Below are 23,466 nucleotides of genomic sequence, written 5' to 3' on the forward strand. Positions count from 1 at the left end.
TTAGCCAGGCACCCTGACTGTTTTTTGTGTCTGCCTGTTATACCTAGTGTGTGCGTGCCCAAGCCCACATTCCCAATTTTCTCAAGTCTGCTCTGGAAAATGTTAGAAGGAGATACAATTAAGTTAGTCATGTTTCACATTCTGAAGGTCAACTAGCTATGCAGTGCAGCCCACATTACTACGCACCATTAAGATTACAGAAGGTATTCGATAACACAATGAGTTATCATATTCTTCTTCTCCAGGGAGTCTAGGTATGAGGTCAGCCTAGTCTGGTGTTTATCCTTCTGGGGGGCCTGCTCCATCACTGGTATGTTATCTCCATGGTTACCAGATATGTAGGCCAGAGTTCATTAAAAGTGCAAGATGGAGTTAGTTCAGTCTGGGTGATCTGCTTCTTCCCTTCTTCAGCACTAGTAGTAAAGAACTCCCCTGCCAATGCAGGAGGCGTTAAGAGACGCAGGTTCGATCTCTGGATTGGGAAGATCCCTGAAGGAGAGCATGGGAACCCCCTCCAGTATTCTTGCCTGGAGAATCCTATGGACAGTGGAACCTGGCGGGGCTACAGTCCATAGGGTTGCGAAGAGTTGGATAAGACTGAAGCAACTTAGCACGCATACTCACTTCTTTAATGAAGAATGGATAGTTCCCTACACAGAGACTGCAAGATGGTCTTCTGTGGTGTCTGGCCCTGAAAACTCTGAACAAAAGGGATCCACTCCATCTCTGAAAGTAGTTAATTTTTCAGAAGATTGCCGAATGCTTACACTTAGCTATTGAAAATGTTACTATGTGACAAAACAAGAGTGGTCTAACCTTGTCCTCACATCTCCATGTTTATGAGATGACCGTGTCCTCCATTTCCCAGTGTCCTCCACAGCTGGCCATCCGAAAGTCATTTATTCCACATACCAACAGGATTTCAGAGGTGCCTAGATTTTCACTTAGCCTCCAGCCGTCTTGAACTGCCAAACGCCCCGAGGAAGCACCATGACTCAGCAGTCCTCATGGATGACCAAAAAGAAAAGCTGACCGGACCTGGGGTGTTGGACCATGCTCCTTATAGCACCTTTTGAAAGTATACCCAGGTCCTTCCAGAAGATGTGGCCTTCTCCTAATGGAAGTTGATTAGAGTAAGCCAGGGCTTCTTGATTAGAATAACGAGGAACTTCTGAGGGCCTAGCTCAGCCCACATGCTTCTGAGAATACAGTCTGCATTCCCTGCCGAAGCCCTTAAGAACCTGACCTCCTCCATCGGGTTCAGCAGAGGCAGCAGTCCTTGGCAAGAAGGGCAGGATTGGAGAGTAAAGAAGAAACAGGAGGCCCACGGTCTGGGAATCACCTCGGTGTTTCCCGAGGTTGCTAGACAAAACCACACACCTGAGTGTTCTGGTGCATGTACCACGGGAGGGCTGTGCAAAGAAAGGTAAGTCTCTAAGGCAAGTCGAAATTATTAATTCCTTTAGCTGGGCGGGGGAGGAGGGTCAGTCTATCCCAAGCGTTTGAATCTGAATGTGAGATGTTACATAAAGGTACTAAGACAGGTCGCTCGAATTCCGCGACCCCCTACCCCGGAAAAACAAAACTCTTACATCTTATTTTAAATAAAAAATGGGCACAAGAAATACTCAATAGTAGTAGTAAAGTTACTTCTTAGCTTGACTGTCCTGGACTAGAATTTCCCTTCTCGGTCGAGGCGGTGGGCGCTGGGTCAGAGAGACGCCACCTTACACCGCGCGAGGGAAGCGGCACGCGGCGCAGCCCGGGTCGCCATGGAAACCACGGTGGCTGGGCTGACCCGGGGCAGACCCGGCTGGTGGGTGGGGTTCCGCAGTGGCTGGTGGGGAGACAATAGAGCGGCGGCTGGGGGCTGCGAGAAAGGCCACAAGAAAAACTGCGGATTCGGGGTTCCCAGGACCCACAGCCCGGGGCCCGGGAAGGGTAAGAGAAAGTCGCTTCCCAGCCCACAATCTCCAAATCTGCCACATGATCCGAACCACGTGGTTAGACATCAGAACTCTAGGCGCTCACTCCCTCTGGCTCGCTAAATCAAAGTGTCCGCGGTGAGGACCCAGAATTTGCATTTAACCAGGTGCTTTATAGGGTCGGGGGGTTGGGAGACGGTGGGTTTGCCTGTTCTGTTTTCTCAGCGTGCCGCGGTGATAGTAAAAGGATCCGCACCTCAGTTTCCTCCCTAGCGGTTCTCAAGGAGGGGCATTTCTGCGAGCTGGAAATGGAAACCCGGTGCAGTTTCTTGAACTCATGAGTAACTGATTGGAAGCGTCGCTGCAATTTTCGGGTTTCCCACTTGGGGGCAGCCTCTTCCTTCATTCCTATTCATTTGGCAAAGCGTGGCCCTCGGTGTCTAGTCCAGTTAATTCCGGCTGCAGTCTCCGTAATGTAAGGTCTTTATAGAAAGCGAATCTTGGGTGCAGAGAGACATGTCTCTTTAGGAGGAGTGGGACAGTAGCTGAACCTAGAGCTCTAAATGTAGGACTCTCTGAGCTCCAATTCCTGGTTCACACTTAGGGTACAGAACAATGAATCTGTGTTTGTGAAGAAATAATGTTTTTGTTGAGAGTAACATATGTGCACCAGAAAACAGATTTCTCAGCTCTCTGGGCCTTATCCTTTATTGGACAATGGGATTGGACCTCCATCTTGATTTGGACAGCCCCGGCCCTGGCTGGGCTTCAGAGTTAGGTCTGGACCTTGGGGAACCATGAGCCTCATAAACCCACTTTCAGGAGGCAGCATGGTGGTGAAATGGGAGAGGGAGGCAGCATGGAGGTGAAATGGGAGAGGAACCCAGCAGCTACACTTGTGGGGAATTCCCATACTGTTACTCCCTGACAGTAAAAATGGAACCTACCAAATTTGCGCAGTCTTCCTTAGAAATCTAGATAGACTGAGCTCAATAGAATGGGTTAACCTATGGGTCTCTACTGACTTATGCATTTATATCCCATACTTTCTTATGATAACCTATGTTTATAGGTCTGATTTCTGTGTTATTGCATATATACCATGTGCTCCTCTTATACCATGCTCAGTCCAGTCGTGTCCCACTCTTTGCAACCCCATGAACTATAGTGGGTTTGCTATTTCTTCCTCCAGGGGATCTTCCCCACCCAGGGATTGAACCTGAGACTGCTGTGTCTCCTGCGTTGGCAGTGGATTGTTTACCACTGAGCCAGCTGGGAATGTTGTGTTATTGCATGCATGGCATATAACATCACATCCAAGCTCACATAGGCTGGAAGTGATAGGGCTGAAACTAAGCAGGATCCTGCAGGGCCTTCCCAGGAACAGATGTCCTGTGTCTCTGCATCTTTTTTGTAGAAGAGCTTTAGCCATTTAGACCTTCCCTGAATTCCAAAGAGCAATTTAATCAGAGAAGTGAGAAAATGCAAAAACAAACAATTGAGCAAGACAGAATAATAATAGTTCAGCCATAAAACAAAGGACCTTTAGTTCCTTCTCAAGTGCTATAGTTAATATCCTGCGCCATATCATTAAGTTGTTTTGCAGACACTTAAAACCCCCCCAGGTGGAAGAAGTCAACCCCATGCTGATCACTAGCACAGAAACCCCAGACTGATTGGAACCAGCAGGTTGATGATTATGATTCCTGAAATCACCCTGTTAACTTCCCCATCAACCAGTCAGAGAATTGTGCATGACCTGATGAAAGACCCTGTGATCCTCTCCCTCACACCGTTTTTAAAAAACCTACCCTGAAAGGCATCAGGGGGTTTGGGTCTTTTGAGCATGAGCTGCCTGTTCTTGATTGGCCCCATCTTGGGTGCCTTGCAGTAAACACTATACTTTCCTTCCCCACAGCCCAGTTGTTGCATGTCATTATATGTTGTATGTTGGAGTTGTTGTATGTTGGAGTTGTTGTATGTTGGAGTTGTTGTATGTTGGAGTTGTTGTATGTTGGAGTTGTTGTATGTTGGAGTTGTTGTATGTTGGAGTTGTTGTATGTTGGGTGAATGGACCCAAGTTTGGTTTGGTAACAGAGCCAGATCTTCCTTAGCACAAGACAGAACCCAGGCCCAGCACCAGGGCAGATGGCAGGGATTGGGGAGAACATCTGGTTTCATTTTCATGGTCACCTGAGTAATTAGTGTTTTCAAAGTTGGGAGTAGAGGGTAGTCAGCTTTCAAACCGTGAGCAGAATAAAGTCCCCACTGTTGGCTTTTAAGTGTGAGCAGGAGGTAATCCTTCTTCAGAAGATACATGGCCAGGAAAAATTTGGAAGTTCATTAAAACGGGGTCAAAGCAAGTGACTCATTGACTGACAGAATTTGTATAGAGCCAGAGCAGAGAGCCAAACTTGATTTTGAATTTCCTGGTTTCCTTGAGTGGGAGAAAGTAATGCTATTAGTAAGGCTTGGCAACAGCAGGGTTTCTTATTATTAATTTTTTAAAATTAAAAACTAAAAAAAAAATTTGTTTTGGTGGAGAGATAATAAGAGTCTTGGATAGAAAGAACCTGAAGGACCTGTGGGATACTTAAATGAACCAAAAACAGGTGTGTTGGGGCTGTATTCTGGATTATACGAATTTGTATTATAGGTGCTACTTAACACATTATCGGGGACTTCCCTGGTGGCTCAGACGGTCAAGAATCCATCTGCAATGCACGAGACCTGGGTTTGATCCCTGGGTCGGGAAGATCCCCTGGAGAAGGGAATGGCTACCCACTCTTGCCAGGGAAATCCCATGGACAGAGGAGCCTGGAGAGCTACAGTCCATGGGTCACAAAGAGTCAGACGCAACTAGCAGCTAACACATAGCATGTTACTGACTGGAGGACTTTTGCAGAAACTAATGTCTGTGGCTGGCGATTTGTTATGGAAGTGAATATTGAAACACTCTGGTCAATAATGTTAGGGTAACAAGAGACATATTCATATATCTCCAGTCAGTAAGTTGTTAAAATCATTATCATAGATAGGGTCAGCTGCTGCAGAGAAAACATTTTTGTGACTAGAGAGGATAGACATTTCAGGATACCCAAGGACAAAAAGATTTTGAAGGTGATAGAGATGGTTCTTTGAAATCCGAGTTTCCTTTTTGCTGTGCTCCACACAGACACAAAGTAATAGCTATTTTATCTGAAAAATAGAGAATGGAGATGGCAGAATACAGAGGGATTTCTCCATGCTAAGACTCAGTTTCCCAAAAGCATTATGATTTTTTGGACACCCAAGAAACTTCTCTCTCATGTTTTAGGCCTCTATCAAAGAAAGGCTGAATCTCTGGAGGGGATGAATCAAAAGTTAAAAACGATAATAGAAAATCTGTGGTTTAAGCCTGCTCTTAAGTGTTAGTACGTTTAATTATGTGTGCTCCTGCCAGGAGCACATGGAAGGCTCATTTAAGCACAACAAAGATGCTGCCTGGAGCTTAGGAGGCTGTGCGGTCAGGCGGTGTGGGGTTCCTGCTGGAGCGCTTCTCTTCCTGTTGACAGGCACACCCAGAGTGTTTTCAGTCTGCAGAGCTGGCCCAGAGTTAGACTCAAAGCACAGATGTCCTGAGAGAGGCAGAGAGAGTTTCCTGGCAGTTCGTGTCTCTGTGTGAAACCAAGGAAGAACTACAAGCAAAATGTGAGCATCAAAGACACGAAGCTGAGCAAGGCTCACATACTCAGCTACTGAAAGAAAAGGGCCTGAGGCCCATTGCTTTCATGCATGGTCACAGTAATTAAATAGCAGGTGTCAGAAAATATCTGACGTCTCTTAGGCTTGAACAAGTGTTTGATAACAAGCAGTAGACAGTCTTCAAAAAAGTTCATTCCCAAAGTTGTTTGTATGTCCGCGAAGATGTTTTCATTCTCAGAACAGGTCCTCCAAACCTGTTTACCCCTGTAGACATTCATTTATTTTGTGGTCACCAACAGATATTTAGTAAGCACCTCCTGTATGCCCACAGAGTGTGAAACATAGAGCAGTGAAGAAGCAGACAGAAATTCTAGCTACAATGGCTTAGATTCTAGTGGGAGGAAACAGACCATAAATACAAAGTAAGAAATAAGAGAAGCATGTTATGTTTTAGACAGGGATAAATGCAAAAGAGAAGTAACAGGGTTGGGGAAAAGGAGTACAGGCATGCAGTTAGGGTAGACCTCACTGAAAAGGGGACATTCAAGCAAAGACTTCAAGAGGTGCAGAAGTTAACTGTGCCGGTGTTGGAGGCTTGAATCCAGGGCTGTGGGGAAACTGAAAGCAAAGGCCCTGAGGTGGAAGCATGATGGTGTGTTTGAAGAACAGAAGGAGGCAGTGTGACTGGTGGGGGCTGCCAGGTGGGAGAGTGATGGGAGATGAGGTCAGAAAAGCAGTGGTCAGAGCAGTGGCTCTGGGGAGTCTTGTGTTCTTTTGACATGTTGGAGCATTTTGAGAAGAATGGTGTGGTCTGACTTTTTAAAATATTGAGATGCAATTCATTTACTGTTCAGTTCAGTCACTCAATTGTGTCTGACTCTGCAACCCCATGAATTGCAGCACGCCAGGCCTCCCTATCCATTGCCAACTCCCGGAGTCCACCCAAACCCATGTCCATCGAGTCAGTGATGCCATCCAACCATCTTATCCTCTGTCATCCCCTTCTCCTCCTGCCCTCAATCTTTCCCAGCATCAGGGTCTTTTCAAATGAGTCAGCTCTTCGCATCAGGTGGCCAAAGTATTGGAATTTTAGCTTCAACATCGGTCCTACCAATGAACACCCAGGACTGATCTTCTTTAGGATGGACTGGTTGGCTCTCCTTGCAGTCCAAGGGACTCTCAAGAGTTTTCTCCAACACCACAGTTCAAAAGCATCAATTCTTTGGTGCTCAGCTTTCTTAAATTCACCCATTTGCAGTATGTAGTTCAGTGCTTTTTAATCTATTCAGAGTTGTGCAGCTATCAGCATCATATAATTCTAGAACATTCTCATTATCCCCAAACTCTGTACCCATTAGCAGTCACTCCCCACCATTCTCCCATCCCCCAAGTCCCCGGAAATGACTAACCTACTTTCTGTCTCTTTGAAAGTTTGGGGGCATTTCATGAAATGGAGTCATATAACATGATAGCCTTTTCTGTGTGGTTTTTCTTTCATGTTGTAGCACACATCAGTGTAACAGAGCTGGTTCTTAGACTCTTCAAATCAATGGAAATTGATAAGAGGCCAGAGAAGAAACTTAGGCAAGGCTTTACTGGGACTCATGCTGCATCAGGAGGGAACAAAACAAGTAACAGGTTCTTTTGTTCACTCCTTGAGTGAAGGTGAGTTGTTGCCTTACATGCGGTGAGGGTAGGGGCAGGTCCAGGGGTCAGGCAGGATGGGGTGACTTAGGCCCCTTCTCTGGTGGTATTGTGTGTAGGGGACATAGAAGTTGGGTTTTTGGTCTTTTTATATCTTGTTCATAATTTTCCCCAACTCTGCATGCATGCAGTTATTTTTAGTCCTTATTTGGATCTTTGATTCATTTTGACTTAATTTTTAAAATTTGGTGTGAGAAATAGTTTCAGCATCATTTTCTGTGTGGCTATGCAGTTATCCTTTTGTTGAAAAGGCTTTTCTTTCTGCATTGAATTGTCTTGGTACCCTTATCAAAAATCAGTTGTCCTAAATGTATGGGTTTCTCTCTGGAGTTTCAGTTATATTTTTGGATCAACCTATCTATCTTTGTATTCTGTTTCTTCAGGAGACGTTTGTTGTCCAGGTACAAGCACTTGTAGCAAAGGGTCCCAGGTCCCACATGTCTCATCAGTACCTCATTTTTTCCCATAGCTGAATAATACTGCATTCTATGGATATACCACATTTTATTTATCCATTAATTCATTGATGAACATTTGGGGGGAGTTTTCACTTTTTGTGCTATTATGGCTAATGTCACAGACATTTGTGTTTAATTTTTTTATATAAACATATGCTTTCAATTTTCTTGGTTATATACCTAGGAGTGGAATTGCTGGGTTGTATGGTAATTCAGTATTTAACTTTTTAGGGAACTCCCAAACTGTTTTTCACAGCAGCTATACTTCAGCAATCATGAGAGCTTCAATTTCTCCATATCCTTACCATCTTTTAAATTTTTTTAGCCATCCTAGCAGGTATGAAATGGTATTTCATTGAGCTTTTTGATTTGCATTTTCCTAAAGACTAATGATGTGAAGCATCTTTTCATGTGCTTAGTAGACATTTGTATGTCTTCTGTGGAGAATTATCTATTCATATCTGTTACTCATTTAAATTTTTTTGTTTTTACAGAGTTGTAAATGTCTTTATATATTTTAGATACTAGACTTTTTACAGATGCATGATTTAAAAATATTTTCTCTCATTCTCTGGGTTGTTTTTTCACTTTCTTTATATAGTCCTTTGAAGCACAAAAGTGTTTAATTTTGATGAGTTCCAATTTATCCATTTTTAAATTCTATTGATAGTGCTTTGTGTCATGTTTTAAAACCATTGCCTAATTTAAGATCACCAAATATTATGCATATGTTTTCTTTTAAGAGTTTTACAGTTTTGGTTCTTACATTTAGGTCTTTGATCCATTTTGAATTAAATTTTTAATTTGGTGTGAGGAATAGGTACAATGTGTGGATGTCCTGTTGCCCTTTTGTTGAAAAAGCCATTTCTGCTTTGAATTATCTTGTACCCTTTTCAAACATAAGTTGTCCATAAACATATGGGTTTATTTCTGGAATATCAATTTTATATCATGGATTAACCTGTCTATCCTTATGCCAGTACTATAGTGCCTTGATTACTGTAGCTCTGTATTAATTTTTGAAGTCTAGAGGTGTGAGTCCTTTAAATTTGTTCTTCTTTTTTGAGATTGTTTTGGCTATTCTGGGTGCCTTGCATTTTCATATGAAATTTTAGGACCTACTTTCCAATTTCTGCAAAACAAGCAGCTAGGATTTTGATGAAGACTGCCTTGAATCTGGATATCAATTTGGGGAGTAATCCTATCTTAATAATACTGAATCTTCTCATCGGTGAACATGGAATGTATTTCCATTTATTTAGGTCTTCTTTAATTTCTTTCAATGATAATTTGTTGTTACAGTGTTCAGATCTTGCACTTATTTTTTTTATTAATTATTTTAATTGGAGGCTAATTACTTTACAATATTGTAGTGGGTTTTGCCATACACTGACATGAATCAGCCATGGGTGTACATGTGTTCCCCATCCTGAACCCCCCTCCCACCTCCCTCCCTATCCTATCCCTCAGGGTCATCCCAGTGCATCAGCCCTGAACACCTTGTCTCATGCATTGAACCTGGCCTGGCAATCTATTTCACATATGATAATATACATGTTTCAATGCTATTCTCTCAAATCATCCCACCTTCGCCTTCTCTCACAGAGTCCAAAAGTCTGTTCTTTACATCTGTGTCTCTTTTGCTGTCTCACATATAGGGTCATTGTTACCATCTTTCTAAATTCCATATATATGGGCTAATATTGGTGTTTTGTATTATTGGTAGTTTTGGTAATATTGGTGTTAATACTTGGTGTTAGTATTGGTGTTTTTCTTTCTGACTTACTTCACTCTGTATAATAGGCTCCAGTTTCATCCACCTCATTAGAACTGATTAAAATGTGTTATTTTTAATGGCTGAGTAATATTCCAAGGTGTATATGTACCACAGCTTTCTTATCCATTTGTCTGCCAATGGACATCTAGGTTGCTTCCATGTCCTGGCTATTGTTAACAGTGCTGCGATGAACATTGGGGTACACATGTCTCTTTCCCTTCTGGTTTCCTCAGTGTGTATGCCCAGCAGTGGGATTGCTGGATCATAAGGCAGTTCTATTTCCAGTTTTTTAAGGAATCTCCACACTGTTCTCCATAGTGGCTGTACTAGTTTGCATTCCCACCAACAGTGTAAGAGGGTTCCCTTTTCTCCACACCCTCTCCAGCATTTATTATTTGTAGACTTTTGGATCGCAGCCATTCTGACTGGTGTGAAATGGTACCTCATAGTGGTTTTGATTTGCATTTCTCTGATAATGAGTGATGTTGAGCATCTTTTCATGTTTGTTAGTCATCTGTATGTCTTCTTTGGAGAAATGCCTGTTTAGTTCTTTGGCCTATTTTTTGATTGGGTTGTTTATTTTTCTGGAATTGAGCTGCCTGAGCTGCTTGTATATTTTGAGATTAATTCTTTGTCAGTTGCTTCATTTGCTATAATTTTCTCCCATTCTGAATGCTGTCTTTTCACCTTGCTTATAGTTTCCTTTGTTGTGCAAAAGTTTTTAAGTTTAATTAGGTCCCATTTGTTTATTTTTGCTTTTATTTCCTTAACTCTGGGAGGTGGGTCATAGAGGATCCTGCTGTGATTTATGTCAGAGAGTGTTTTGCCTATGTTTCCCTCTAGGAGTTTTATAGTTTCTGGTCTTACTTTTAGATCTTTAATCCATTTCGAGTTTATTTTTGTGTATGGTGTTAGAAAGTGGTCTAGTTTCATTCTTTTACAAGTGGTTGACCAGCTTTCCCAGCACCACTTGTTAAAGAGATTGCCTTTTCTTCATTGTATATTCTTGCCTCCTTTGTCAAAGATAAGGTGTCCATAGGTGCATGGATTTATCTCTGGGCTTTCTATTTTGTTCCATTGATCTATATTTCTGTCTTTGTGCCAGTACCATACTGTCTTGATGACTGTGGCTTTGTAGTAGAGCCTGAAGTCAGGCAGGTTGATTCCTCCAGTTCCATTCTTCTTTCTCAAGATCGCTTTGGCTATTTGAGGTTTTTTGTATTCCATACAAATTATGGAATTATTTGTGTTAGTTCTGTGAAAAATACCGTTGGTAGCTTGATAGGGATTTTGAATCTATAGATTGCTTTGGGTAGTATACTCATTTTCACTATATTGATTCTTCCAATCCATGAACATGGTATATTTCTCCATCTATTAGTGTCCTCTTTGATTTCTTTCATCAGTGTTTTATAGTTTTTCATATATAGGTCTTTTGTTTCTTTAGGTAGATTTATTCCTAAGTATTTTATTCTTTTCATTGCAGTGGTGAATGGAATTGTTTCCTTAATTTCTCTTTCTGTTTTCTCATTGTTAGCGTATAGGAATGCAAGGGATTTCTGTGTGTTAATTTTATATCCTGCAACTTTACTATATTCATTGATTAGCTCTAGTAATTTTCTGGTGGAGTCTTTAGGATTTTCTATGTAGACGATCATGTCATCTACAAACAGTGAGAGTTTTACTTCTTTTCCAATCCGGATTCCTTTTCTTTTTCTGCTCTGATTGCTGTGACTAAAACTTCCAAAAATGTGTTGAATAGTAGTGGTAAGAGTGGGCACCCTTGTCTTGTTCCTGACTTTAGGGGAAGCGCTTTCCATTTTTCATCATTGAGGATAATGTTTGCTGTTGGTTTATCATATATGGCTTTTATTATGTTGAGGTATGTTCCTTCTATGCCTGCTTTCTGGAGGTTTTTTTTTTTTTTTATCATAAATGGGTGTTGAATTTTGTCAAAGGCTTTCTCTGCATCTATTGAGATAATCATATGGTTTTTATGTTTCAGTTTGTTCATGTGGTATATCACATTGATTTTGCAAATATCGAAGAATCCTTGCATCCCTGGGATTAAAGCCCACTTGGTCATGATGTATGAACTTTTTAATATGTTGTTGGATTCTGTTTGCTAGAATTTTGTTAAGGATTTTTGCATCTATGTTCATCAGTGATATTGGCCTGTAGTTTTCACTTTTTGTGGCATCTTTGTCAGGTTTTGGTATTAGGGTGATGGTGGCCTCATAGAATGAGTTTGGGAGTTTACCTTCCTTTGCAATTTTCTGGAAGACTTTGAGTAGGATAGATGTTAGCTCTTCTCTAAATTTTTGATAGAATTCAGCTGTGAAGCCATCTGGTCCTGGGCTTTTGTGTTTTGGAAGATTTCTGATTACAGTTTCGATTTCCATATTTGTGATGGGTCTGTTAAGATTTTCTATTTCTTCCTGGTTCATTTTCGGAAAGTTATGATTTTCTAAGAATTTGTCCATTTCTTCCAAGTTGTCCATTTTATTGGCATATAGGTGCTGTAGTAGTCTCTTATGATCATTTGTATTTCTGTGTTGTCTGTTGTGATTTCTCCATTTTCATTTCTAATTTTGTTGACTTGATTCTTTTCCCTTTTTTTCTTGATGAGTGGCTAATGGTTTGTCAATTTTATTTATCTTCTCAAAGAACCAGCTTTTAGCTTTGTTGATTTTTGCTACAGTCTCCTTTGTTTCTTTTTCATTTATTTCCACCCTAATTTTTATGATTTGTTTCCTTCTACTAACCCTAGGGTTCTTCATTTCCTCTTTTTCTAGTTGCTCTAGGTGTAGAGTTAGGTTATTTATTTGATTTTTCTCTTATTTCTTGAGGAAAGCTTGTATTGCTATGAATCTTCTCCTTAGCACTGCTTTTACTGAATCCTATAGGTTTTGGGTTGTCGTGTTTTCATTGTCATTCGTTTCCATGCATATTTTGATTTCTCTTTTTATTTCTTCTGTGATTTGTTGGTTATTCAGAAGTGTGTTGTTTAGCCTCCATACATTTGTATTTTTAATAGTTTTTTTTTTCCCCCTGTAGTTGACATCTCATCTTACCACATTGTGATCAGAAAGGTGCTTGAAATGATTTCAGGTTTTTTTGAATTTACCAAGGCTAGATTTATGGCTCAGAATATGATATATCCTGGAGAATGTTCCTTGTGTACTCGAGAAAAAGGTGAAATTCATTGTTTTTGGGTGAAATGTCCTATAGATATCTATTAGGTCTAACTGGTCCATTGTATCATTTAAAGTTTGTGTTTCCTTGTTAATTTTCTGTTTAGTTGGTCTATCCATAGGTGTGAGTGGGGTATTAAAGTCTCCCACTATTATTGTGCTACTGTTAATTTCCCCTTTCAACTTGTTAGCATTTGCCTTACATATTGCAGTGCTCCTATGTTGGGTGCATATATATTTATAATTGTTACATCTTCTTTGATTGATCCTTTGATCATTATGTAGTGTCCTTCTTCATCTCTTTTCACAATCTGTCTCAAAGTCTATTTTATCTGATATGAGTATGGTTACTCCTGCTTTCTTTTGGTCTCCATTTGCATGAAATGTCTTTTTCCAGCCCTTCACTTTCAGTCTGTATGTGTCCCTTGTTTTGAGGTGGGTCTCTTGTAGACAGCATATGTAGGTGCCTTGTTTTTGTATCTATTCACCAGTCTTTGTCTTTTGGTTGGGGGATTCATCCCATTTACATTTAAGGTAATTATTGATAAGTATGATCCCATTGCCATTTACTTTGTTTTTTAGAGTTTATAAACCTTTTCTGTGTTTCCTGTCTAGAGACGATCCTTTAGCATTTGTTGAAGAGCTGGTTTGGTGGTGCTGAATTCTCTCAGCTTTTGCTTGTCTGTAAGGCTGTTGATTTCCCTTTCATATCTGAATGAGATCCTTGCTGGGTACAGTAATCTGGGTTGTAGGTTTTTCTCTTTCATCACTTAAGTATGTCCTGGCATTCCCTTCTGGCCTGAAGAGGTTCTGTTGAAAGATCAGCTCTTATCCTATGGGAATACCTTGTGTGTTATTTGTCGTTTTTCTCTTGCTGCTTTTAATATTTGTTCTTTGTGTTTGATCTTTGTTAATTTGATTAATATGTGTCTTGGGGTGATTTGCCTTGTATTTATCCTGTTTGGGACTCTCTGAGTTTCTTGGACTTGGGTGGCTATTTCCTTCCCCATTTTAGGGAAGTTTTCAACTATTATCTCAAGTATTTTCTCATGGCCTTTCTTTTTGTCTTTTTCTTCTGGGACTCCTATGATTCGGACGTTGGGGCATTTAACATTGTCCCAGAGGTCTCTGAGGTTGTCCTCATTTCTTTTAATTCTTTTTTCTTTGTTCCTCTCTGCTTCATTTATTTCCACCATTCTACCTTCCACCTCACTTATCCTGTCTTCTGCCTCAGTTATTCTGAGGTTATACTGCTGGTTCCCTCCAGAGTGCTTTTGGTCTCAGTTGTTGCATTGTTCGTTATCGACTGACTCTTTTTTATTTCTTCTAGGTTCTTGTTAAACATTTCTTGCATCTTCTCAATCTTGTCTCCAGACTATTTATCTGTAACTCCATTTTGTTTTTAAGATTTTGGGTCATTTTTCTGAATTCTTTTTCAGGTAGACTCCCTATCTCCTCTTCTTTGGTTTGGTTTGGTGGGCATTTATCATGTTCCTTTACCTGCTGAATATTTCTCTGCCTTTTCATTGTTTAGATTGCTGTGTTTTGGGTGGCCTTTCTGTATGCTGGAAGTTTGTGGTTCCTCTTTATTGTGGAGGTTCCTCCCTGTGGGTGGGATTAGATGAGTGACTTGTCATGTTTTCCTGGTTAGGGAAGCTTGCATTGGTGTTCTGGTGGGTGGAGCTGGATCTCTTCTCTCTGGAGTGCAATGAAGTGTCCAGTAGTGAGTTTTGAGGTGTCTGTGGGTTTGGTGTGACTTTTGGCTGCCTGTATTTTAATGCTTAGGGTTATGTTTCTGTGTTTTTGGAGAATTAGCTTGGTATTTCTTGCTCTGAAACTTCTTGGCTCTTGGGTAGAGCTTGGTTTCAGGGTAGGTATGGAGGCTTTTGGATGAGCTCTTGTCGATCAATGTTCTCTAGAGTCAGGAGTTTTCTGGTGTTCTCGTTTTGTATTTAAGCCTCCTGCCTCTGGCTTTCAGTTTTATTCTTACAGTAGCCTCCATCCATACAGCACCAATGATAAAACATCTAGGTCAATGGTGAAAAGATTCTCCACAGTGAGGGACACCCAGAGAGGTTAACAGAGTTACATGGAGAAGAGAAGAGGGAGGAGGGAGATAGAGGTGACCAGGAGGAGAACAGGGGAAATCAAAAGAAGAGAGGAAAAATCTAGCCAGTAATCAATTCCCTATGTACTCTCCACAGTTTGGAACACTCAGAGAGGTTCACAGAGTTACACAGAGAAGAGAAGAGGGAGGAAGGAGATAGAAGTGACCAGGAGAAAAGGGGGAGTCAAAAGAAGAGAGACAGATCTAGCCAGTAATCAGTTCCCTAAGTGTTCTCCACAGCCCGGAACACCCAAAGAGACTCACAGAGTTAAGTAGAGAAGAGAAGGGAGGGGGGCGGATAAAGGTGACCTGGGGGAGAAAAAGGAGAGTCAAAAGGGGAGAGAGCAATCAAGCCAGTAATCACACTTTGAAGATTGGATTCTTAAAGGTACAAAGTTAATAAATACCAAAAAGCAAAGATTAAAAGTCTAGATAGAGATTAGACTCTTAAAAATATGGTATTATAAAAACAAAACAAAATCTCAAAAATTATAAAAAATATATAAATGAAATTTGCTTTAAAAATAGGATCTTATTTTTTTGCAAAGTAATAGGTTATAAAAGTGAAAATTAAAGGGGTAATAAAAAACTTAAAAAAATTTTTTTAATTAAAAAATGATAGTAGTAAAATATATCTAGGAATTTCTCTGGAGATATTGAGGGTCAGTTCAGTTTTACATAGTTCCTTGTTCCGGCTTCTTCTCAAGGTCTATAGGCCCCTTCCAATGTAGTTAATACTAACTACAGGGTTTTAATCTGTTGCACCTGTCACTTCCAGAGCGGTTCCCTCTTTGTTTATTTTGGCTTCCTCTGTTTGCAGGTATCTTCAGTGTCTAATTTCCATTCTGACCCAAGGGGGCGAAGGTGGTCACTTGTTTAGGCTCACTTGTTCAGTTGTGCTGTGGGGAGGGAGGAACACTGCAAACAAACATCACCGGTGTGTGTGGGGAGTGCTCGCAGTGCCTGGGCCACACTGGGTTTGCCCGCCTCATGGCGTGTGTGCTTTCCCAGTCTACTCAGGCTCCAGGTTGCTCTGCAGGGGAACTATCATGCATTTCCCAGGTCTAAGCCGTTCAGGTTCTCGGGTGCTCCACAAAGGCACAGACTCAGTTGGTTGTACGTTCTGTGCCCTTCCCAGGTCTGAGCAGCTCAGGCGACCAGGTGCACTCTCCCAGGTGGGCACTGAGTCTTACCACCTCCCTGTTCCCAGCCCCCAGGTCTTACCATCTCCCCGTTCCCAGCCCCTCGGTTTCCTGGGTGCACAGGGAGAGCACCGTCTCAGGTGTGCCGTGTGTCTCCTCTGGGGAGCTGATCTCTGACTGCGACCCTCCTGGCGGATGTCAACCATTCAGGATCCCAGAAGACTTGGTTAGCAACTGGGAGCCTGCTCACAGTTTGGTGGAGGATGCTGTCTCTGGGTCCCTGATTGCCCCTTGCCTTCCTGTTCTGGCTGTCGCCTGCCTGCCTCTCTGCCTCCGGCGGGGGGATAGGCCAGTCTGCAGCTGGCTAGCTCTCCTCTGGTATTCGCTCAATCCTTTGTTCTGTGAGCGGACCAAGCTCTGCCTTAGAGCTTTTCAAGGGAAAGTTCTCTCTCTCTATCTTTTTTCCCTCTCTCTCTCTGGCTATCCCACAGTTTGGGTTGCTGTCTCACGTTAGCTCCCTCAGATTGTCCTCAGGGTATTCAGGCCCCATCCTTACCCTAAGCATGCAACCTGCACCTCCCTGTTCAGCCCCTGCTCGCTGCTGGCAGACGTGAGCGTCTGGGCTACTTCTCTGCTGGGAGTTGTGGTTAGGCATATAATCTGTGGGTTGTTTGTTTGTTTGTTTGTTTTTCCTCCCGGTTATGTTGCCCTCTAAGATTCCAAAACTCCCCACAAAGCTGCCGGTGAGAGGGTTTCCTGGTGTGTGGAAACTTCTCCTCCTTCATGACTCTCCCTGGGATGGGTGGGTCTCCATCCCTAACTCTTTTGTCTCTTTTTATCTTTTATATTTTGTCCTACCTCCTTTTGAAGAGAATGGGTTGCCTTTCTGGGTGCCTGGTGTCCTCCACCAAGGTTAGAAGTTGTTTTATGGAATTTGCTCAGCGTTCAAATGATCTTTTGATGAATTTGTGGGGGAGAAAGTGGTTTCCCCGTCTTATTCCTCCGCCATCTTCTTAGTTTGTTAAATCACTATTTTATTGTTTGTGATGCTATTGTAAATAGAATTTTCTCAATTTCATTTTTTAATTGATTTTTAAGAAATTATTTGTTTTTGGTTCTGCTGTGTCTTGGTAGCTGGATGGGCTTTTCTCTAGTTGCAGCGAGTGGGGCTACTCTTCATTGAAGTGCGCAGACTTCTTATTGCAGGGGCTTCTCTTGTGGAGCATGGGCTCTAGGGCACGGGCTTCAGTAGTTGTAGCTCGTGGACTCAGTAGTTGGGGTTCCTGGGCTCTAGAGCACAGGCTCAATAGTTGTGGCAAATGGGCTTAGTTGCTCTGCAGCATGTGGGATCTTTCCAGATCATGGATTGAACCTGTGTCTCCTGCGTTGGCAGGCAGATTCTTTACCACTGAGCCACCAGGGAAGCCCTTATTTTCCTTTTTGATCGCTCATTGCTAGATTATAGAAATAAATAGTTGATTTTGTATCCTACAAACTGGTTGGACTCATTTGTTAGCTCTAATAGTTTGTGTGTTCTGTAGATTTCACAGATGAGAATAGAGATGGTTTTAATTCTTCCTTTCCAATTTATATATGCTTATTATTTTATTTCCCTGCTTAATTGCTCAGGGTAGATGCTCCAATGCAATGTTGAATAGAAATGGTAAGATAAGATATTTTCCTGATCTTTGGGGCAAAGTTTTCATTTGTTGCTCATTAGGCATGATGATAACTGTAGGTTTTTCTTGTTAATATGCTCTTGACAAGGCTGAAGAAGTTTATTTTCCTAGTTTGCTGAGTGTTTCTGTCAAGAAAAGATGTTGGATTTTGTCAAAAGAGAGGCATACTTCAGAGAGATTGCAGGTTCGGCTCCAGACCACTGCAATAAAGTGAATATTACAATACTGAGTCATGAATTATTTTGGTTTCACAGAGCATAGAGAAGTTAAGTTTACACTATACTGTAGTTAAGTGTGATAGCATTATGTCTAAAAAATGTACATACCTTAATTTAAAAATGCTTTATTGCTAAAAATGCTAACCATTATCTGAGCTCTCAGCTAGTTGTAATCTTTTTGCTGGTGGAGGGTCTTGCCTCAATGTCAATGGCTTCTGACTGAGCAGGGTGGTGATTGCTGAAGCCTGGGGGTGGCTGTGGCAGTTTCTTAAACGACAACAATGAAGTTTGCCACATCAATTGACTCTTCTTTTCACAATGTCTCTGTAGCATGTAATGCTATTTGATAGCATTTTACCCACTTCTTTCAAAATTGGAGTGAATCTTCTCAAACTCTTCTGCTACTTTATCAACTAAGTTTATGTAATATTCTAAATGCTATGTTGTCATTTCAACAGTCCTCATAGCATCTTCACCAGAAGTAGATTTCATCTCAAGAAGCCACTTGCTTTGCTTGTCCATAAGAAGCACCAACCTCATGATAAAATTTTATCATGACATTGTAGCAATTTAGGCACATCTTCAGTCTCCTCTTCTAATTCTAATCTCTTGATATTTCTACCACATCTGTAGTTACTTTCTCCATGAAATCTTGAACCCCTCAAAGTCATCCACGAGGGTTGAAGTCAATTTTTCCCAAATTTTTGTCGATACTTTGACCTCTTCCTATGAATCATGAACATTCTTGATGGCATCTATAATAGTGAATCATTTTCAGAGGGTTTTCAGTTTACTTTGGCCAGATCCATCAGAGGAATCTCTACCAATGGCAGCTATATCTTTATGAAGTGTATTTCTTAAGACTTGAAAATTCTTGAACCATGGGCTGCAGCATGGATGTGTGTGTGCTGTTCAGTTCAGTCGCTCATTTGTGTCCGACTCTTTGTGACCCCATGAATGCACAGCACACCTGGCCTCCCTGTCCATCACCATCTCCTGGAGTTCACTCAAACTCACGTTCATCTAGTCGGTGACGCCCTCCAGCCATCTCATCCTGTGTCGTCCCCTTCTCCTCCTGCCCCCAATCCCTCCCTGCATCAGAGTCTTTCCCAATGAGTCAATTCTTCGCATGAGGTGGCCAAAGTACTGGAGTTTCAGCTTTAGCATCATTCCTTCCAAAGAAATCCCAGGGCTGATCTCCTTTAGAATGGACTGGTTGGATCTCCTTGCAGTCCAAGGGACTCTCAAGAATCTTCTCCAACACCACAGTTCAAAAGCATCAATTCTTTGGTGCTCAGCCTTCTTCACAGTCCAACTCTCACATCCATACATGACCAGTAGAAAAACCATAGCCTTGACTAGACGAACCTTTGTTGGCAAAGTAACGTCTCTGCTTTTGAATATGCTATCTAGGTTGGTCATAACTTTCCTTCCAAGGAGTAAGCGTCTTTTAATTTCATGGCTGCAATCACCATCTGCAGTGATTTTGGAGCCCCCCAAAATAAAGTCTGACACTGTTTCCACTCTTTCTCTTCACTTTCTGCCATAAGGGTGGTGTCATCTGCATATCTGAGGTTATTGATATTATCCTGGCAATCTTGATTCCAGCTTGTGCTTCTTCCAGCCCAGTGTTTCTCATGATGTACTCTGCATATAAGTTAAATAAACAGGGTGACGATATACAGCCTTGACGTATTCCTTTTCCTATTTGAAACCAGTCTGTTCCATGTCCAGTTCTAACTGGTGCTTCCTGACCTGCATATAGGTTTCTCAAGAGGCAGGTCAGGTGGTCTGGTATTCCCATCTCTTTCAGAATTTTCCACAGTTTATTGTGATCCACACAGTCAAAGGCTTTGGCATAGTCAATAAAGCAGAAATAGAAGTTTTTCTGGAACTCTCTTGCTTTTTCGATGATCCAGCGAATGTTGGCAATTTGATCTCTGGTTTCTCTGCCTTTTCTAAAACCAGCTTGAACATCAGGAAGTTCACGGTTCACATATTGCTGAAGCCTGGCTTGGAGAATTTTGACCATTACTTTACTAGTGTGTGAGATGAGTGCAGGCATGAAAACATTAATCTCATTGTACATCTCTGTCAGAATTCTTGGGTGACCAGATGCATTGTCAGTGAGCAGTAAAATTTTGAAGGCAGTCTTTTGCGATATCCATAGTGGGCTGAAAATATTCAGCAAACCATGTTGTAAGCAAATGTGCTGTCATAGAGGCTTTATTGTTTAATTGATAGGGTACAAGCAGAGGAGATTGAACATAATTTTTAAAGGTGCTAAGAGTTTTGGAATGGTAAATAAGCACTGACTTCAACTTAACGTTACTAGCTGCATTAGCCCCTAATAAGAGAGTCAGCCTGTCCTTTGAAGCTTCATAACCAGACGTTGACTTCTCTCTAGCTATGAAAATCCTTGATGGAATCTTGCAATAGAAGGCTGTTTTGTCTACACTGAAAATTTATTTTTTAGGCACTTTCATATATTATCTTAGCTAGATCTTCTGGACAACTTACTGCAGCTTCTACTCTAGCACTTGCTACTGGACCTTGCACTATCTGTTATAGAGATGGCTTCTCCCGCTAAATCTCATGAACAAACCTCTGCTAGCTTCAGACATTTCTTCTGCAGCTTCCTTACCTCTCTCAGCCTTCATAGAATTGAAGAGAGTTAGGGCCTTGTTCTGGATTAGGCTTTGGCTCAAGAGAATGTTGTGGCTGGTTGGATCTTCTATGCAGACCACTGAAACTTTCACCACATCAGCAGTAAGGCTGCTAAACTTTCATACCATTTGTGTGTTCACTCTAAAAGCCCTTTAATTTCCTTTGAGAACTTTTCCTTTGCATTCATAACTTGGCTAACTGTTTGGGGCAAGAGGCCTAGCTTGTGGCCTCTCTCAGCTCTAGACATACCTTTCTCACTGAACTGAATCATTTCTAGTTTTTTATTTAAAGTGAGAGAGATGTAGAGGCCAATTATAAGGTTGTTAATTTGTTTAATTTCGATATTGTTGTGTCTCAAGAAATAGGGAAGCCCAAAGAGAGGGAGAGAGATGGGAAACATCTGGTCAGTGGGGCAGTCAGAACACACATCTGGTAAGTTCTCCATCTCGTATGGGTGTGGTTTGTGGTACCCCAAAACAATTACAATAGTAACATCACTGATAATGGATCACCATAACTAATACTATAATGTTGAAAAAGTTTGAAATATTGCAAGAATTGCCAGAATGTGGCACAGATATGAAGTGAGCAAATGCTGTTGGAAAAGTGGTGCTGATAGACTTGCTCAACATGGAGTTGTCACAAACCCTCAGCTTGTTAAACAAACAAACAAACAACACAACAGTATCTTGAAGTGTGGTAAAGTGAAGCATGGTAAAATGAGGTATGCTTGTACTTTCTCCATATCTATTGAAATGATCATAATTTTTGTTCTTTATTAATATGGTGTATTATATTGATTTCTTTTCTTATATTGAATTAACATTGCATTCCTAGAATAAATCCCACTTGGTCATAGTGTATTACCCTTTTTATATGTTGCTGGAGTCTCTCTGCCTATATTTTGTTGAGGAGCTTTACATCTATTCATAAGTGGTATTTGTCTGTAGTTTTCTCATGATTTCTTTGTTTTGGTACCAGGCTAATGATTTGGGAGTGTTCTTTACTCATATTTTTTTTTTTTTTTACAAAAACTTCTTAAATATTAGTATGAACTCTTCTTAAGATATTTGGTAGAATGAACCAGTGAAGCCCGGTCTTTCTTTGTGGGAGGTCTTTGATTATCAATTCAATCTCTTTATTTGCTATAGACCTATTCATTTATTCTGTTCCTTTTTGATCAGTTTTGGTAGTTTCTTTCTTTCTAGAAATTTACCCATTGTGACCACATTATCTAATCTGTTGGCATACAATTATTCATAGTATTCCCCTTCAATCGTTTCTATGTTTTTAAGGTCAGAAATAGTATCTTTAATTCCTGATTTTAGTAATTTGAGTATCTCTTTTCTTGTCACTTTAGCTAAGAAAATTGTCAGTCTTACCTTTTCAAATAACTAACTTTTGTTTTTATTAATTTTCTCTATCATTTATCTATTCTCAATTCCTGCTCTAATATTTATTATCTCTTCAGTTCTGCTGCTTGTATTTACTTTTGCTCTATTTTCTTCTCGTTATGAAGGTGGAAAGTACGTTATTTATTTAAAAGCTCTTCTTTTTTTAACATAGGCATTTACAACTGTAAATTTCTCTCTGATCACTGCTTTTATTGTACTCCATAAGTTTTGATATGTTGTGTTTTTGTTTTCATTCATCCCAGTGTATTTTCTAATTTCCCTTATGATTTCTTATTTGCTCTACTGGTTGTTTAAAAGTATGTTTAATTTTCACATGTTGGTGAATATCATATTTCCTTTAGTTACTGATATCTAATTGTGGTACCCTGTTTACAGCATATAGTTGGGTAATTCTGTCAATATCTATCTCTTAATTGGAGTGTTTGGTTCACTAACACAATATAATTTCTGAAAATATTTGCATTGACATGTTTCTGTTTGCATTCTGTATGTCTTTTGTCTTTTGTTTCTCTCTTCTTCCATTACTACCATCTCTTTGTACTAAATATTTATTTTCGAGTGACTGTTTTAATTTCCCTATCATTTATTTTCCATATGACTTCGAGTCATTTTCTTGGTGGTTTCACACGGGGATTACAATTAATATCTGCCTCTTTTTCTCTCTCCTTTCCTTCTGGGAATTCCATTATTTTTATGTTAGTATACTTGATGGTGTCTCACAGACGTCTTGGGTTTTGTTCGTATTAAAATTTATTGTTTTTATTTCTCTTTCTTAGACTGGCTAATCTCAACGTATTTTCAAATTTACTCATTCTTTCTGCTAGTTTAGATCTGCTCTTGAGCCCCTCCAGTGATTTTTTCATTTCAGTTATTGTATTTTTCAAATCCAAATTTTCTGTTTAGTTCATTTTATAATTTATATCTCTACTGATGATATTTAGGAAAGACATTAATCTCATACTTTTATTTAGTCCTTTAGGCATGATTCAGACATGATTGAGATAGCTGATTTAAAATCTTTGTCTGTTAAGTCAAACATCTGACCTCTTTCAGGGTCAGTGTTTATTTGTTCCTTTTATCCCCTTGTTTATGGGCCATGTTTTTTGTTGAAAAATGTACATTTTAAATAATATATTGTGGAAGTTTTGGAATTCAGAAATCCCTCTCCTCATAGTCTGTTGTTATTGCTGTTTGTTGTTTATTTAGTGGCTCTACTGAACTTATGTTAAATCTGTATTCTTTGTCAGCTACTGAAATCTCTGCTTGCTCAGGTTAGTTCCAGCTAATAATTGGACAATTTCTCTAAATGTTGGTAACCAATCTCCCAGGTTTTTTTTTTTTTTTTTTGCTGAGGGACAATGTGTGTGTGTGTGTGTGTGAATGATTGTATGAATGTGTGTCTTTAACATTCAGCCAGACAGTTGACAGCTCTGCTTTAACTTTCACTTCTTGCTTGCCAAAAAGCCTTAGGTGAGAATTTAGAACTTTCTCAGATC

At 40.5% G+C, this 23,466-nt stretch overlaps 1 long non-coding RNA gene across 5 annotated transcripts in view; it reads left to right on the forward strand.

Moving 5' to 3' along the window:
* Positions 1 to 1,843: 1,843 nt before the first annotated feature.
* LOC139184599 (uncharacterized) overlaps positions 1,844 to 23,466 on the forward strand; it is a 105,879-nt gene continuing 84,256 nt past the window's right edge. For 4 of the 5 annotated variants that reach the window (XR_011568146.1, XR_011568142.1, XR_011568144.1 and 1 more), the window contains exon 1: positions 2,010 to 2,092. This is a non-coding gene — a long non-coding RNA (uncharacterized lncRNA). Of the gene's footprint in view, positions 1,942 to 2,009; positions 2,093 to 23,466 lie in introns of those variants that run through there. The other variant, XR_011568143.1, reaches the window with a different exon arrangement.

The sequence above is a fragment of the Bos indicus genome, chromosome 8 (genome assembly GCF_029378745.1).
Source record: "Bos indicus isolate NIAB-ARS_2022 breed Sahiwal x Tharparkar chromosome 8, NIAB-ARS_B.indTharparkar_mat_pri_1.0, whole genome shotgun sequence".
Classification (NCBI taxonomy): Eukaryota; Metazoa; Chordata; class Mammalia; order Artiodactyla; family Bovidae; genus Bos; species Bos indicus.